Below are 14,336 nucleotides of genomic sequence, written 5' to 3'. Positions count from 1 at the left end.
GTCTTTTTGGAAAAAGCAAATGAAAATGCATACTTCTTTGATTTAAAAAGTCAAGCCTAAGACCTAGGCCTCATTTTATCTACTATACACTGCTGCTGCTGCTAAGTCACTTCATTCATGTCCGACTCTGTGCGACCCCATAGATGGCAGCCCACCAGGCTCCCCCGTCCCTAGGATTCTCCAGGCAAGAATACTGGACTGGGTTGCTATTTCCTTCTCCAATGCATGAAAGTGAAAAGTGAAAAGGAAGTCTCTCAGTCATGTCCGACTCTTAGCGAACCCATGGACTGCAACCTACCAGGCTCCTCCATCCATGGGATTTTCCAGGCAAGAGTACAGGAGTGGGGTGCCATCGCCTTCTCTGCTACTATACACTAAGTAAAACCAAATGATGACTAATTACTTTATTATGTATCACACTTGTACAAGACATATTTTTTACCTTCCCATATAGACAATAATAAAATTTCATTTCATTATTACATATAGTTTGGAAATGTCATTTGACCAAAATACTAAGAACATTTTCAGATATCTCTGAAAATACATATAAGGACTTTTTTAGTTACTATAGATAAATAGCATAGTTCTAAGATATAAGAATGCATGCTATTTAATAATTATATAATATTTGTACTGAGCACTAAATGGCTATATATGGAGTCAGAGTATCTTTGATAGCTTGTATGAAAAACATGCATATAAACTTGCCTTTACATGCCCTACAGAAAGTGTTACAAAATGTATACTATATCAAATACAAACAAACTTATAATTAACACAAAATGGCTAAGGAGCCAAACACAAAATGTCTTTCCTGGCCCAACAAAGACAATTGTGGACCAAGAAGAGATGAACGCCAAAATCTATAATAAATCACATAGCAACTGACAAAAAATTCTGAAAGGACACTACAAATACCTGGATTCCTTATTTCCCAGGTTGAGTGATTAATTTGTAAAGTACAAATTTGTAAAGTACAAAGAAGAGAATAGGAGCTAAGAAATACAATCCAAATGAACACCCCACATAAATATCACTGGGGGATGAGGAAATTATGGAGCTACCTTCCTAAAATAGAAAAATTAATAAGCATGCAACCTCCAAATTAATGGGTTTGGCAGAAAACCCATGGAATCAGAACACTGAAAAATGGCACAGTTCTCAAAGTAAATAATGCTGGGTTGCAGACACAAAGAGTCATAAGACTAATCATGCATGGAAATTCAAAAATGCAGTATTTAAAGTTGTGGCTCCATTGTACATTCTTGTCTCCTTTGTCAAAGATTAATTGACTAGAGGTATGTGGGTTTATTTCTGGGCTATCTATTCTGTTCCATTGATAAATATAAAACCTTTGTCCTTCGAGCCGGAATCGAACCAGCGACCTAAGGATGGCCACAGACAGGCATCTACAGTCCTCCGCTCTACCAGCTGAGCTACCGAAGGGAACACACTTATGACTGAAAATATAATGAATATACAATGGAGAAAAGACAGTCTCAGCAAGTTGTGTTAGGAAAACTTAACAGCTGTATTTAAATCAATGAAATTACAACATTCCCTCACACCATACCCAAAAATACATTCAAAATTACTTAAAGACTTAAATATAAAACATGGCACCGTAAAATGCCCAGGAGAGAACACAGGCAAAACGTTCTCTGAATAGTAACAATGTTTTCTTAGGACAGCCTCCCAAGCCAATAAAAGTAAAATTGAAAATAAACAATGGGACATAATCAGACTATTAAGCTTTTGCACAGCAAAGGAAATCATAAATGAAACAAAAGACAACACACAGACTGGGAAAAAATATTTGCAAACAAAGTGACGAACAAGAGATTAATTTCCAAAATATACAAAGAGTTTATATAACTCAATAACAAAATAAATAAATAACCCAATTTTAAAAATGGGCAAAAGACCTAAATAGACATTTCTCCAAAGAAGACATACATATTATCAAAAGACACATGAAAAGATACTTAACACAGCTAATTATTAGAGAAATGCACATCAAAACTACAGTGAGGTATCACATCACACTGGTCAGAATGACCATCTTCAAAACGTCTACAAATAATAAATGCTGGAGAAGGAGTGGAGAAAAGGGAACCCTCCTATACTGTTGGCGGGGATATAAATTGGTGCTGCCACCATGGAAAACAGTATGGAAATTTCTTTAAAACCTAAAAATAGAATTACCATATGATCTAGCAACCCCACCCTTGGGCATATATCTGAAAAAATCTCTAATTCAAAGAGATTTATGCACTTATATGTTCATAGCAGCACTATTTACAATAGCCAAGGTGTGGAAGCAACCTAAATGTCCATCAATAGATGAATGTATAATGAAGATGTGATTCTTATATGCAAAGGAATATCACTTCTTCATTTAAAAAAACAGAAATAATGCCACTTGTAGCAACACGAATGGACCTAGAGATGATCATATTAAGTAAAGCAAATCATACAGAGAAAGACAAATTACCATGTGATATCACTTATATGTGGAATCTAAGGAAACAGATACAAATGAACTTTACAAAATGGAAACAGACTCATAGACATAGAAAGCAAGATTATGGTCACCAAAGAGGGAAGATGGGGTAAGGATAAATTAATAGTTTGGGATTGCTGCTGCTGAGTCACTTCAGTGGTGTCCGACTCTGCGTGACCCCATAGACGGGGCAGCCCACCAGGCTCCCCCGTCCCTGGGATTCTCCAGGCAAGAACACTGGAGTGGGTTGCCATTTCCTTCTCCAAAGTTTGGGATTAGCAGATATAAACTGTTGTTGTTCAGTCACTAAGTCGTGTCCGACTCTTTGCAACCCCATGAACTGCCACGTGTTAGGCTTCCCTGTTGGTCACTATCTCCTGGAGTTTGATCAAATTCATTGAGTCAGTGTCACTATCTAACCATCTCATCTGCTACTGCTTCCCTTGTGACCCAGCTGGTAAAGAATCTGCCCGCAATGCGGGAGACCTGGGTTTGATTCCTGGGTTGGGAAGATCCCCTGGAGAAGGGAATAGCTAACCACTCTAGTAGTCTTGCCCAGAGAATCCCACGAACAGAGGAGACTGGTGCGTTACAGTTCCTAGGATCGCAAAAGAGTCGAACACAACTGAAGCGACTGAGCAGTAGCATGTATAACTGAATCACTTGGCTATATACCAGAAGCTAACACAATGTTATCAATCAAGTATACTTCAATAAAATGAATAAAGTTATGACTAAGTAATGTGGACACCTGCAGGCTGTTAAGAAAGAATGTCCCAGTGTGCATGGGCTAGCAATAGGGAAGTAAGTTACTTTCTACTTAAAAGAATTTATAGCAAGGAAATTATAACCCAGCATTATCATATACTCTGTGTAGTTACAAAACTTAAATTCTTCACACATGGCAATTGTTGGTATAATTTCCCAAAAGATATTACTCATTATTCCTCACTATTAAATTTTATTACTAAGATTTAAAAGAATACATCTATTATGATTATTCATGCCATTCTTATTTTATTTGACCAATATTAAAAAACAAAACAAAACCCTGAGATACAGCTCCTAGTTTATACCTAAGAGACACAGAGTTTGGAAAATTCAGCATTTTAAAAGACTGCATTTGAATGGTCTACAGTTTATTACAATTGCTCTAAAGGAGATTGGGAATCCTTAACCTAGTTAAAAATGATTTTAAATTAAACTATACAAAATATCTGTTGGAAATGATAGTAAGGCAATATGAAATAAGCACATTTCCACTTCCAGTTATTTAGTGGTTTGATTTGATGGTAGGATATTTGCTGGAGTTAATAGTTATAGGGGTAATTGAAATATAAATGATTTAGAAATTATGCAGATAGCTTTAATGTGAAGTAAATATTGTCAGGACAGCTTATTAGTAATATGGCACAATGGTTTCAGACTAACATAGGATAATTTTAAGTATTTGTCACTGATAAATATTAACCATTTGAAGTCTAGGCTATAGACAAGTCTGTATAATCTATACTGCAAGCAATGAGCAGAGAAGAAGAAAAGCAGAAACTATTATGTGCTAAAAGTAGGGAAAGCAAAGAAGAGACAAACAAAAGTTAGATGAAATTTGAAAATTATCAGTTAATACAATGACTGTAAAAACCCTGACTGATTATTTGGATGAAGATACCAAATTTGGCACCTCTAGATTTCTGTTTATTTGACAACACAAATTAGCTTGTTCCTCTTCACTTTCTATTGTGTAGCTGTGCCTAAAACTACCATATAATACAACACCCAGATGAAAATGGGGTGATTCCTTCAATTATTCAGATGTTTTGCCTCTGTTAGTAAGGTTTAATTTTTTTTTCTTTTTTCATTAAGGTATTCTGGCAGTATATATATGGAACAGAAATCACACACAAGAGGTAAATTTTTGTTTAATCTCCAAAGACACATACAAGGGCAAGAGAGAATGAAAGATAATATTTAAAAATAATAAAAATTTTTTAAAAATAGTGTTGGAAAATATACCTTCATCTGGCAATAGTTAAGAGAACTTCATCAACTACATTTCACTCAGTGTTTCAGGCTCCCTATCATTTACTCTCTGAAAATCACTCCCGGAGAAGACTGCTGCTGCTGCTAAGTCACGTCAGTCGTGTCCGACTCTGTGTGACTTCATAGACAGCAGCCCACCAGGCTTCCCCGTCCCTGGGATTCTCCAGGCAAGAATACTGGAGTGGGTTGCTATTTACTACAGACACACTAATGTTATGTACAGTTACTCTCATGGACAGAGGAGCCTGGTGGGCTACAGTCCATAGAGTTGCAAAAAGTCGGACATTACTGAAGCAACTTAGCACGCACCCATGCTGAGTCCTTAGTACATACTGTAGGCACCAGGCTAAGTGACACATTATGTATGTGATTCTGTTAGATTCTCACATGAAGATTAAAATGCATTAACCCATCAGTGCCCAAGGACCCCTCTGTAGGCCTGAACTTTCAATTGAGTCATCAGAGAAATGCAAAAATTTCAATGAATAAATTAATAACCATTCAAAATGACTTTTCATTTGGCTATAATTATCCTCAAATCTTCTTTCCACAACCATAGCCTTTTTATATCCCTTAATAAATATTATTCCAATAATTTCATTTTTCCCATGCTCACTGTCTTATAATATTAAGGTGAAGGAGTTATTGGAATCTGGGCCCAGCACCAAGCTTGGCAGTTAGACCTTTACCTATAGCTTTGAATCGTGGCTCTGGTTTATAAACTTAAAATTAATTTGTAATGGGTTTTGCTCTTCAGTCTTTTGATTCATCCTTTGAATCCAGATATTTTCAAGTTTGAAACTATTCCTCCAGAGTTTAAACTCCAAGGACAGTCTTTTTTCTTACTTTTATATTTTCAAACTAAAATTAATATTTATCCATACAACTTCTCCTTTCTTTTCTAACTAGTATACATTATGAATCCCTTACATTGCATAGTATCAGACTGTCAAGTCATTTCTATGGTGGGTCAATATTTTAGGCGATGGAATAACTTCTCTTATCATGTTGTGCTTAGTCTCTCAGTCCTGTCCCACTCTTTGTGAACCCATGGACTATAGCCCCCAGTTCTTCTGTCCATGCGGACTCTCCAGGCAATAATACTGGAGACAGCTGCCATGCCCTCCTCCAGGGGATCTTCCCAACCTAGGGATCAAACCCAGGTCTCCCACACTGCAGGCAGATTCTTTGTCTTCTGAGCCACCAGGGAAGCCCAATTATATTCTCAGTAAACAAGCCTCTCTTATTGGTAAGGAAAACTCTGTTAACCGTGAGGCTCTGAGCTTTAAGGAGGAGGGTGCAGTTCAAGGTTGGGCAGTGCCTCAAGCAGCAGCCAGTGGGAAATAATCTATACAGCTGAACCTCTGTTACAGTCCCCGGGTCTCTTACGACTAGCACTAGACCTCAGACTGGAATGCAAGAATATTGGTGGTGGTTTGGTTTAATCACTAAGTCATGTCCGACGCTTGTGACCCCATGGACTAGCCTGCTAGGCTTCTCTGTCCATGTGATTCTCCAGGCAAGAAGACTGGAATGGGTTGTCATTTCCTTCTCCAGGGAATCTTCCCAACCCAGGAATCTTCCCAAACCCAATGCAGAATACCTGAACCCAGGTATCCTGCATTGCAGGCAGTTTCTTTACTGACTGAGCTCTAGGGAAGATATATCCACCTTCTAATCTATCAGGTCAGACCAGACCAGTCAATCGTGTCTGACTCTTTGCGACCCCATGAATCGCAGCACGCCATGCCTCCCTGTCCATCACCAACTCCCGGAGTTCACTCAGACTCAGTCCATCGAGTCAGTGATGCCATCCAGCCATCTCATCCTCTGTCATCCCCTTCTCCTCCTGCCCCCAATCCCTCCCAGCATCAGAGTCTTTTCCAATGAGTCAACTCTTCGCCTGAGGTGGCCAAAGTACTGGAGTCTCAGCTTTAGCATCATTCCTTCCAAAGAAATCCCAGGGCCGATCTCCTTCAGAATGGACTGGTTGGATCTCCTTGCAGTCAAAGGGACTCTCAAGAGTCTTCTCCAGCACCACAGTTCAAAAGCATCAATTCTTCGGCGCTCAGCCTTCTTCACAGTCCAACTCTCACATCCATACATGACCACTCGAAAAACCATAGCCTTGACTACACGAACCTTTGTTGGCAAAGTAATGTCTCTGCTTTTGAATATGCTATCTAGGTTGGTCATAACTTTCCTTCCAAGGAGTAAGCGCCTTTTAATTTCATGGCTGCAGTCACCATCTACAGTGATTTTGGAGCCCAAAAAAATAAAGTCTGACATGATATCCACTCTTTCCCCATCTATTTCCCAGGAAGTGATGGAACCAGATGCCATGATCTTCATTTTCTGAATGTTGAGCTTTAAGCCAACTTTTTCACTCTCCTCTTTCGCTTTCATCAAGAGGCTTTTTAGTTCCTCTTCACTTTCTGCCATAAGGGTGGTGTCATCTGCATATCTGAGGTTATTGATATTTCTCCCGGCAATCTTGATTCCAGCTTGTGTTTCTTCCAGTCCAGCGTTTCTCATGATGTACTCTGCATAGAAGTTAAATAAACAGGGTGACAATATACAGCCTTGACGAACTCCTTTTCCTATTTGGATCCAGTCTGTTGTTCCATGTCCAGTTCTAACTGTTGCTTCCTGACCTGCATACAAATTTCTTAAGAGGCAGATCAGGTGTTCTGGTATTCCCATCTCTTTCAGAATTTTCCACAGTTTATTGTGATCCACACAGTCAAAGGCTTTGGCATAGTCAATAAAGCAGAAATAGATGTTTTTCTGGAACTCTCTTGCCTTTTCCATGATCCAGCGGATGTTGGCAATTTGATCTCTGGTTCCTCTGCCTTTTCTAAAACCAGCTTGAACATCAGGAAGTTCACGGTTCACATATTGCTGAAGCCTGGTTTGGAGAATTTTGAGCATTACTTAACTAGCGTGTGAGATGAGTGCAATTGTGTGGTAGTTTGAGCATTCTTTGGCATTGCCTTTCTTTGGGATTGGAATGAAAACTGACCTTTTCCAGTCCTGTGGCCACTGCTGAGTTTTCCAAATTTGCTGGCATATTGAGTGCAGCACTTTCACAGCATCATCTTTCAGGATTTGGAATAGCTCAACTGGAATTCCATCACCTCCACTAGCTTTGTTTGTAGTGATGCTTTCTAAGGCCCACTTGACTTCACATTCCAGGATGTCTGGCTCTAGGTCAGTGATCACACCACTGTGAGTATCTGGGTCGTGAAGATCTTTTTTGTACAGTTCTTCTGTGTATTCTTGCCATCTCTTCTTAATATCTTCTGCTTCTGTTAGGTCCATACCATTTCTATCCTTTGTCGAGCTCATCTTTGCATGAAATGTTCCTTTGGTATCTCTGATTTTCTTGAAGAGATCCCTAGTCTTTCCCATTCTGTTGTTTTCCTCTATTTCTTTGCATTGATCGCTGAAGAAGGCTTTCTTATCTCTTCTTGCTGTTCTTTGGAACTCTGCATTCAGATGTTTATATCTTTCCTTTTCTCCTTTGCTTTTCGCTTCTCTTCTTTTCACAGCTATTTGTAAGGCCTCCCCAGACAGCCGTTTTGCTTTTTTGCATTTCTTTTCTATGGGAATGGTCTTAATCCGTGTCTCCTGTACAATGTCACGAACCTCATTCCATAGTTCATCAGGCACTCTATCTACCAGATCTAGGCCCTTAAATCTATTTCTCACTTCCACTGTATAATCATAAGGGATTTGATTTAGGTCATACTGAATGGTCTAGTGGTTTTCCCTACTTTCTTCAATTTAAGTCTGAATTTGGCAATAAGAAGTTCATGGTCTGAGCCACAGTCAGCTCCTGGTCTTGTTTTTGCTGACTGTATAGAGCTTCTCCATCTTTGGCTGCAAAGAATATAATCAGTCTGATTTCTGTGTTGACGATCTGGTGATGTCCATGTATAGAGTCTTGTCTTGTGTTGTTGGAAGAAGGTGTTTGTTATGACCAGTGCATTTTCTTGGCAAAACTCTATTAGTCTTTGCCCTGCTTCATTCCGTATTCCAAGGCCAAATTTGCCTGTTACTCCAGGTGTTTCTTGACTTCCTACTTTTGCATTCCAGTCCCCTATAATGAAAAGGACATCTTTTTTGGGTGTTAGTTCTAAAAGGTCTGGTCTATACACACACATAAACATGCATACATACACACGCCACTTCAGTTTTTCCTTCTGGGAAATACTTTTTCCCTTAAACTCCATTGTTCATGTAACCCATCTTTATATATGGTAGCCCTCCACGGAACTGGCTCTAGGTTCCAAACTCCTTCCACCCAGCCCCCAGAGTATTGTCTTTTTATTGCATATGCACTGGATTGTTTTGACTTCTGTTAGATTGATATCACCTCATCTCCTCCCAGTGTCTCAATGACTTCAAAGAGCTAAACAGGCCATTGAGGTGAGCAGAGGGTGGGGGAGAGAGGGGAAATGGCCAGGATCTGGATATTTTAAAAATAATGATATTAGGTCCATTAAGAGAAGTGCACTCTTAGACAAACATCATTCCTATCTGATAAATAACCGCTTCAAAGACTGGGTGTGGAGGCTTAGAAGGGGCTCTGGATTGCTAATTAATGTCAGAGTATAAAAAGCAGATTTAAACAGGATTAAGATCACATTTCCATGATTGAAACATTACTATTTTATGTCAAGTGCATTTATCTCTGGCAAGAGTGTAATCTAAAGGATGTTCAAACATATGATAATGTAAATGAGGTCATAAATTGTGAGTGTGGTTTTACTATAATACAATCTAGAAATTCAAATGGATTGTTTCTTTTGGCAGCTTGTTTCAAGACTATAAGACATTATAATTTATAAATCTCTCTCTTTTTCATGCCTGTGTGCACAAATATATGTGTGCCTGTGAAATTTTATTAGTAACTTCACTGAGAAGAATCATTAAACTACTGGTATTAAAAATCACATAAGTATTGAATTAAATCTTGCCAAACTAAACCATTTTTTTTGCATATTTTAAGCTTTAAGATGGATCAAGACTTTCTATAAATCCTGTATTGTATTTCTTTAAATGATTTTTCACTTTCAAATAAATCTAAACCAGTGTGAATGACTTTTGGATTTTGGTTGCTTCATATTAAAAAGAAAATGTTAACCTTATAATGTTGTGAAATGATTTTGTTGGGAAGATAGACTTTTCTTTCTTTACTATAATGTATCCTACAAAACAATCAGCATCAGTCAAACTTGAGAACATTTGTCTTCCCTCACAGCTATTCTTATTCATTTCTTTTAAGGCTATTATCACTCTTAAATTTTGTACCCATTTGTTAGGAGGTTTGAAAATCTGATTATACTGCAAATGTATCAGGGAATCAAAAGTATATTGGGTATTCCAACCAAGAGATTTTAATGTAGGGAAATGATTAAACAGATGTTGGAGAACTGAAAAGTCTAAAAATGAATGCTATGGTAATTATTGCAAGAAACTGCTGTCATCTTTAGGGTTGGAGAAACAAATAAAGTAATTTGAGGTTATCAGAGAACGCAGATGTTTGGAGCAGTGGCTGTAATGAGTGGAGATTTCAATCGCTCAAGAGGTCATTGCCCAACTTCTGTGGGTAGTCTGAGGTAATGAGACTGACTGTGAAAGTGTGGCCATTCTGGGAATCTGGAGAAAGGCTGGGCTCTGTATCATCTGCTATTGCCAGTGAGGACCATTGCTGGCGCAATGCCAGTGACAGCATCAAGATGCACAGAAAGAATTCAGTCCCTTCTTCTGGTCTTCCAATATCCTTTAATGCCCCCTATTGGCATAACCTAACATAGAACCAGTTACTAAAGCAAAAACACAGTTTGCAAAGTTCCATTATCTCTAATCAAAGAAATGGAAAAGTGGGTTTGTCACCAAAGAAAAACAGCTTAGCAACTAGCATATGCGGTTGACAGAATAATGGCTCCTCCAAAATTATCAACATCCTAATCCTTGAAACCTGTATATATATTATTTTACATGGCAAAAGGGACCTTGCAGATGTATGCATTGTTAAGGGGATGAGATGAGGGGATTATCTTGAGTTATCTGGCTGGGTCCAGGAGGAGTACAGGAGCATCAGAGTCAGAAGAGGAGACAGAAAGAAGTAGAAGACTGAGAGAAATATTTAAAGATGTTGAACAGCAGTAAATAAGGTGCTGGATTTTAAGTATACACTGCTGAGTAGTGAATGAAGTTTTCATTCTTTTCAAAATGTATTTAATCTACCAAACATTTCTCTTATATTTCATAATCAGAATTTTAACTCATGACAATTAAGAAAATGATACTTTCTATTTCCCTCTTCAAAGACAGGCAGGATAGAGCTTAGAGAAAATTGTACAGACACTGTCAATTAGGTGCTCAGTAAATATTGTTAGCTAACAAATATCTCTTTTTACGCGGTCATCACTTCCTCTAAGAAGTTTGAGTTTAATAGATTTTTTTTTTCCAGGAGAAAAGTGCTCACTGAACTCAATAAAGTTGTTCCCTGCTGTTGGGAGATCAGAAACATGTCCATAATCCTTCAGTTCTGTCACTTGTGTGGGCTGATCCTTGAGCAAACTCTATAGTCAGCTCTTAAAGAGAGGAAAAACAGTTATGTGATGGCCTTTAACTTTGAAAAAAAAATATGTGTCTGTGCTGGGGGTGGGAGAAATGCATGAGAACTGAAAAAAATTTTGTTGTTGTTCAGTCCCTAAGTTTTGTCTGACTCCTGGTGACCCCATGAGCTGCAACACACCAGCCTCCTCTGTCCTCCACTATCTCCTGGAGTTTGCTCAGATTCATGTCCATTTAGTCAGTGATAGTATCTAATCATTTCATCCTCTGCCATTTCCTTCTCCTTTTGCCTCCAATCTTTCCCAGCATCAGGGTATTTTCCAATGAGTCAACTCTTCTCATCAGGTGGCCAAGATATTGGAGCTTTAACTTCAGCATCAGTGCTTCTGATGAATACTCAGGGTTGATTTCCTTTAGGATTAACTGGTTTGATCTCCTGCAGTCCAAGAAACTCTCAAGAATCTTTTCCAGCACCATAGTTCAAAAGCATTAATTCTTCAGTGCTTAGCCTTCTTTATGGTCCAACTCTCACATCCATACATGACTACTGGAAAAACCATAGCTTTTCTATGCAAAGCAAAGACTATATGGGCCTTTGTCAACCTGATGTCTCTGGTTTTTAATACACTGTCTAGGTTGGTCACAACTTTTTTTCCAAGGAGCAAGCGTCTTTTAATTTCAGGCTGCGGTCACCATCCACAGTGATTTAGGAGACCAAGAAAATAAAATCTGTCACTACTTCCACTTTTTCCCCTTCTATTTGCCATAAAATAATGGGACCAGATGCCATGATCTAAGTTTTTTTCATGTTGAATTTCAAGGCAGCTTTTTTCAGTCTCCTCTTTCACCCTCATCGCTTAATATGAATTGAGGAATTCACTGCTTGGTCAGCAGTCTATGTCTTTTAGACGAGATGCTGTTTTGAGTTGGCTCTATGTTGCTTTCAGCCAGGATGATAAAAAGGAAATAGGACATTCTAGATTTCTTCACCCAAAGAAAACAAAAAAAATACATTTTGCTACATTTTTCTTTCCTCTCTTTTTGTCCTGTTCACCTACCACCTGAAGTCCCAGGTAAAGTTGTTGATGAATACTAGGGTCAGTTTTCACAATCTGATACGGACCATTTGGAGTCTGAGAGAGAATTGGCTTTACTGTATTCATGTAGGTCTCCTTTATTATTTTAAATTAGCCTTATGATTATCAATGTAAATTATATTACATTACATATCAATGTAAATTACATTCACAAAACAACAACAGGGGACTCTACCTTGTGGAATTGATTAAATACCTATAAGTTAGCTCAACTCATCTGCTAAGGCTGCATAACCTCATGCTTAAATGTGTGCTTTAATTGAAAATGGAATGAGTTTGAATTCGAGTTTTATTTTTATTGTAAATCTCTTATCTTCTTTCTCTTCTGATATCCAATGGATAACTATAATTTTCACTTCATCATTTCTATCATGTCAGTCTACCTTGGATCTAATGGAAATATTCAAAGAGGAAACAATAACATGACTTTCAGGAAAATTTACTGTATTTTTAGCAAACAAGGGACGGTGCCCCTTGAGTACTTTATTAGCACTTTATTAAATATTGTGCAGTATGCTTTACTTTGAATTCTCAGTATGTCTCTGCAGCTCCAGGAAACAAGAGCAGACCCCACAGCAGCAATCCTTTTAAAGGGAATTTTTATTGATTAACACTCAATCAAGTCGAGTATTCCCAGCATGTTAAAATATAATGATTGCTATACACACAGTTGGAGGATGCCATGAGCAGGAAATTTTTACTTGCCCAATTAATCATCCCTTCTTCCTCTGTGAGGTTTCAGTCCAGAATAGCTGGGCTCATTGATAAAACTCACATCCTTACTTTATGATTAAGTTGCAGCTAGATTCACAGAATGGTAGAATTAAGCATTTCTACAAGTATAGCACAGTTCTGTAAATTACCTTCTTTAATAGATTTCTCCTGTAAAATCAGACCGGTGTTTATACAAGGGAGAAAAATCTCACACTGGGCTAAGTCAAAAATTATTGACGATGAGGGAGAGTTTGTGTTGAATGAAAAGAAGAATAATCTATTTTTTTACAACCAGAGAGCTGAGGTCCACCTCTAACAGGTCCCACTTTCCTGACAAAGGATCTTTCTTAGACTTCTTTATGTAAGTTAGGGTATTCCTTAGCTTTATAGCTCCAGATCTCAAGCGTGTGTGCCCCAGAATACTAATAAGAGTTGCAGAATCTGTCAGACATATAGCTCTACCAGTTAGGAAAATTATCTACGTATTTTGTGTATACATACATAGCTTAACTTCTATGCTTCTGGATTTCATGATTTGTCAACACATTTTAGGTAATTGTAGAAAATCAGAAAACATATATGATATAGGATTTGAGGGGAATGATAGAATTATTCTTTATCTTGATTGGGTGGTGGTTATACACAACTGCATGTGTTAGCCAAAATTTGCAGAACTGAGCACTTAAAAAAAAGAGGAATTTTATTAAATATAAAATTATACCTTACTAAAACAATGGAGAAAAATAATGTGAATAGTGTAGGAAATAATGACAGTTCATGAGTTGTATTTTTAGTCATTTCAAATGCTGAGGGAACTTACAGAGAACTGAATTTTTCTAATAAGCCTCCTTCTTAGAGTTAAGTCCTATATGTTACACTTCTTTAGGGACACTTTTCAGGTATTTGAGATGGCGGTTATGCATTTGTCTCCCTTCTCTGATGATTTAATAAGTTTTTCTGACATTGTCTAAACCTAAAGCAAATTGTGTCTATCTTTTTTTTCATAATCTCCCTACTTTCATCACAGGGATCTATTATTTGGGGGAAGTATAACAAAATCTCCATGTTATCCTTGCCCCTTGCATGGCCAGCAAAATGGTGTGTTGAATATCTCCTGTATAAATGTCAAGAATTGCAAAGTTTTGGGCAAATATGAATGGAGGGGGGAAGGGAGGGGAAAGGACACCTCTGGCTCAAACTCTCAAATTTGAGAGTTCAAAAGCAAAAGATTGTGAAAGTCCAACCTTACCTTACAGAGAAGGCAATGACAACTCACTCCAGTACTCTTGCCTGGAAAATCCCATTGATGGAGTAGCCTGGTAGGCTGCAGTCCGTGGGATCGCTAAGAGTCGGACACAACTGAGCGACTTCACTTTCACTTTTCACTTTCA

The 14,336-nt window shown here is 38.0% G+C and overlaps 1 non-coding gene across 1 annotated transcript; it reads right to left on the bottom strand.

Annotated features, from left to right (window-relative positions):
- Nucleotides 1–1,360: 1,360 nt before the first annotated feature.
- TRNAY-GUA lies at nucleotides 1,361–1,449 on the bottom strand. The gene is given in 2 exon segments: nucleotides 1,361–1,396; nucleotides 1,413–1,449. It is a non-coding gene; the product is annotated as a tRNA-Tyr (tRNA).
- Between the last annotated feature and the right edge of the window lie 12,887 nt (nucleotides 1,450–14,336).

The sequence above is a fragment of the Bos indicus x Bos taurus genome, chromosome 20, assembly GCF_003369695.1.
Source record: "Bos indicus x Bos taurus breed Angus x Brahman F1 hybrid chromosome 20, Bos_hybrid_MaternalHap_v2.0, whole genome shotgun sequence".
In the NCBI taxonomy this organism is placed as follows: Eukaryota; Metazoa; Chordata; class Mammalia; order Artiodactyla; family Bovidae; genus Bos; species Bos indicus x Bos taurus.
The sequence above is the reverse complement of the archived record's forward strand: the minus strand, read 5'-3'. Positions and strand labels throughout refer to the sequence as shown.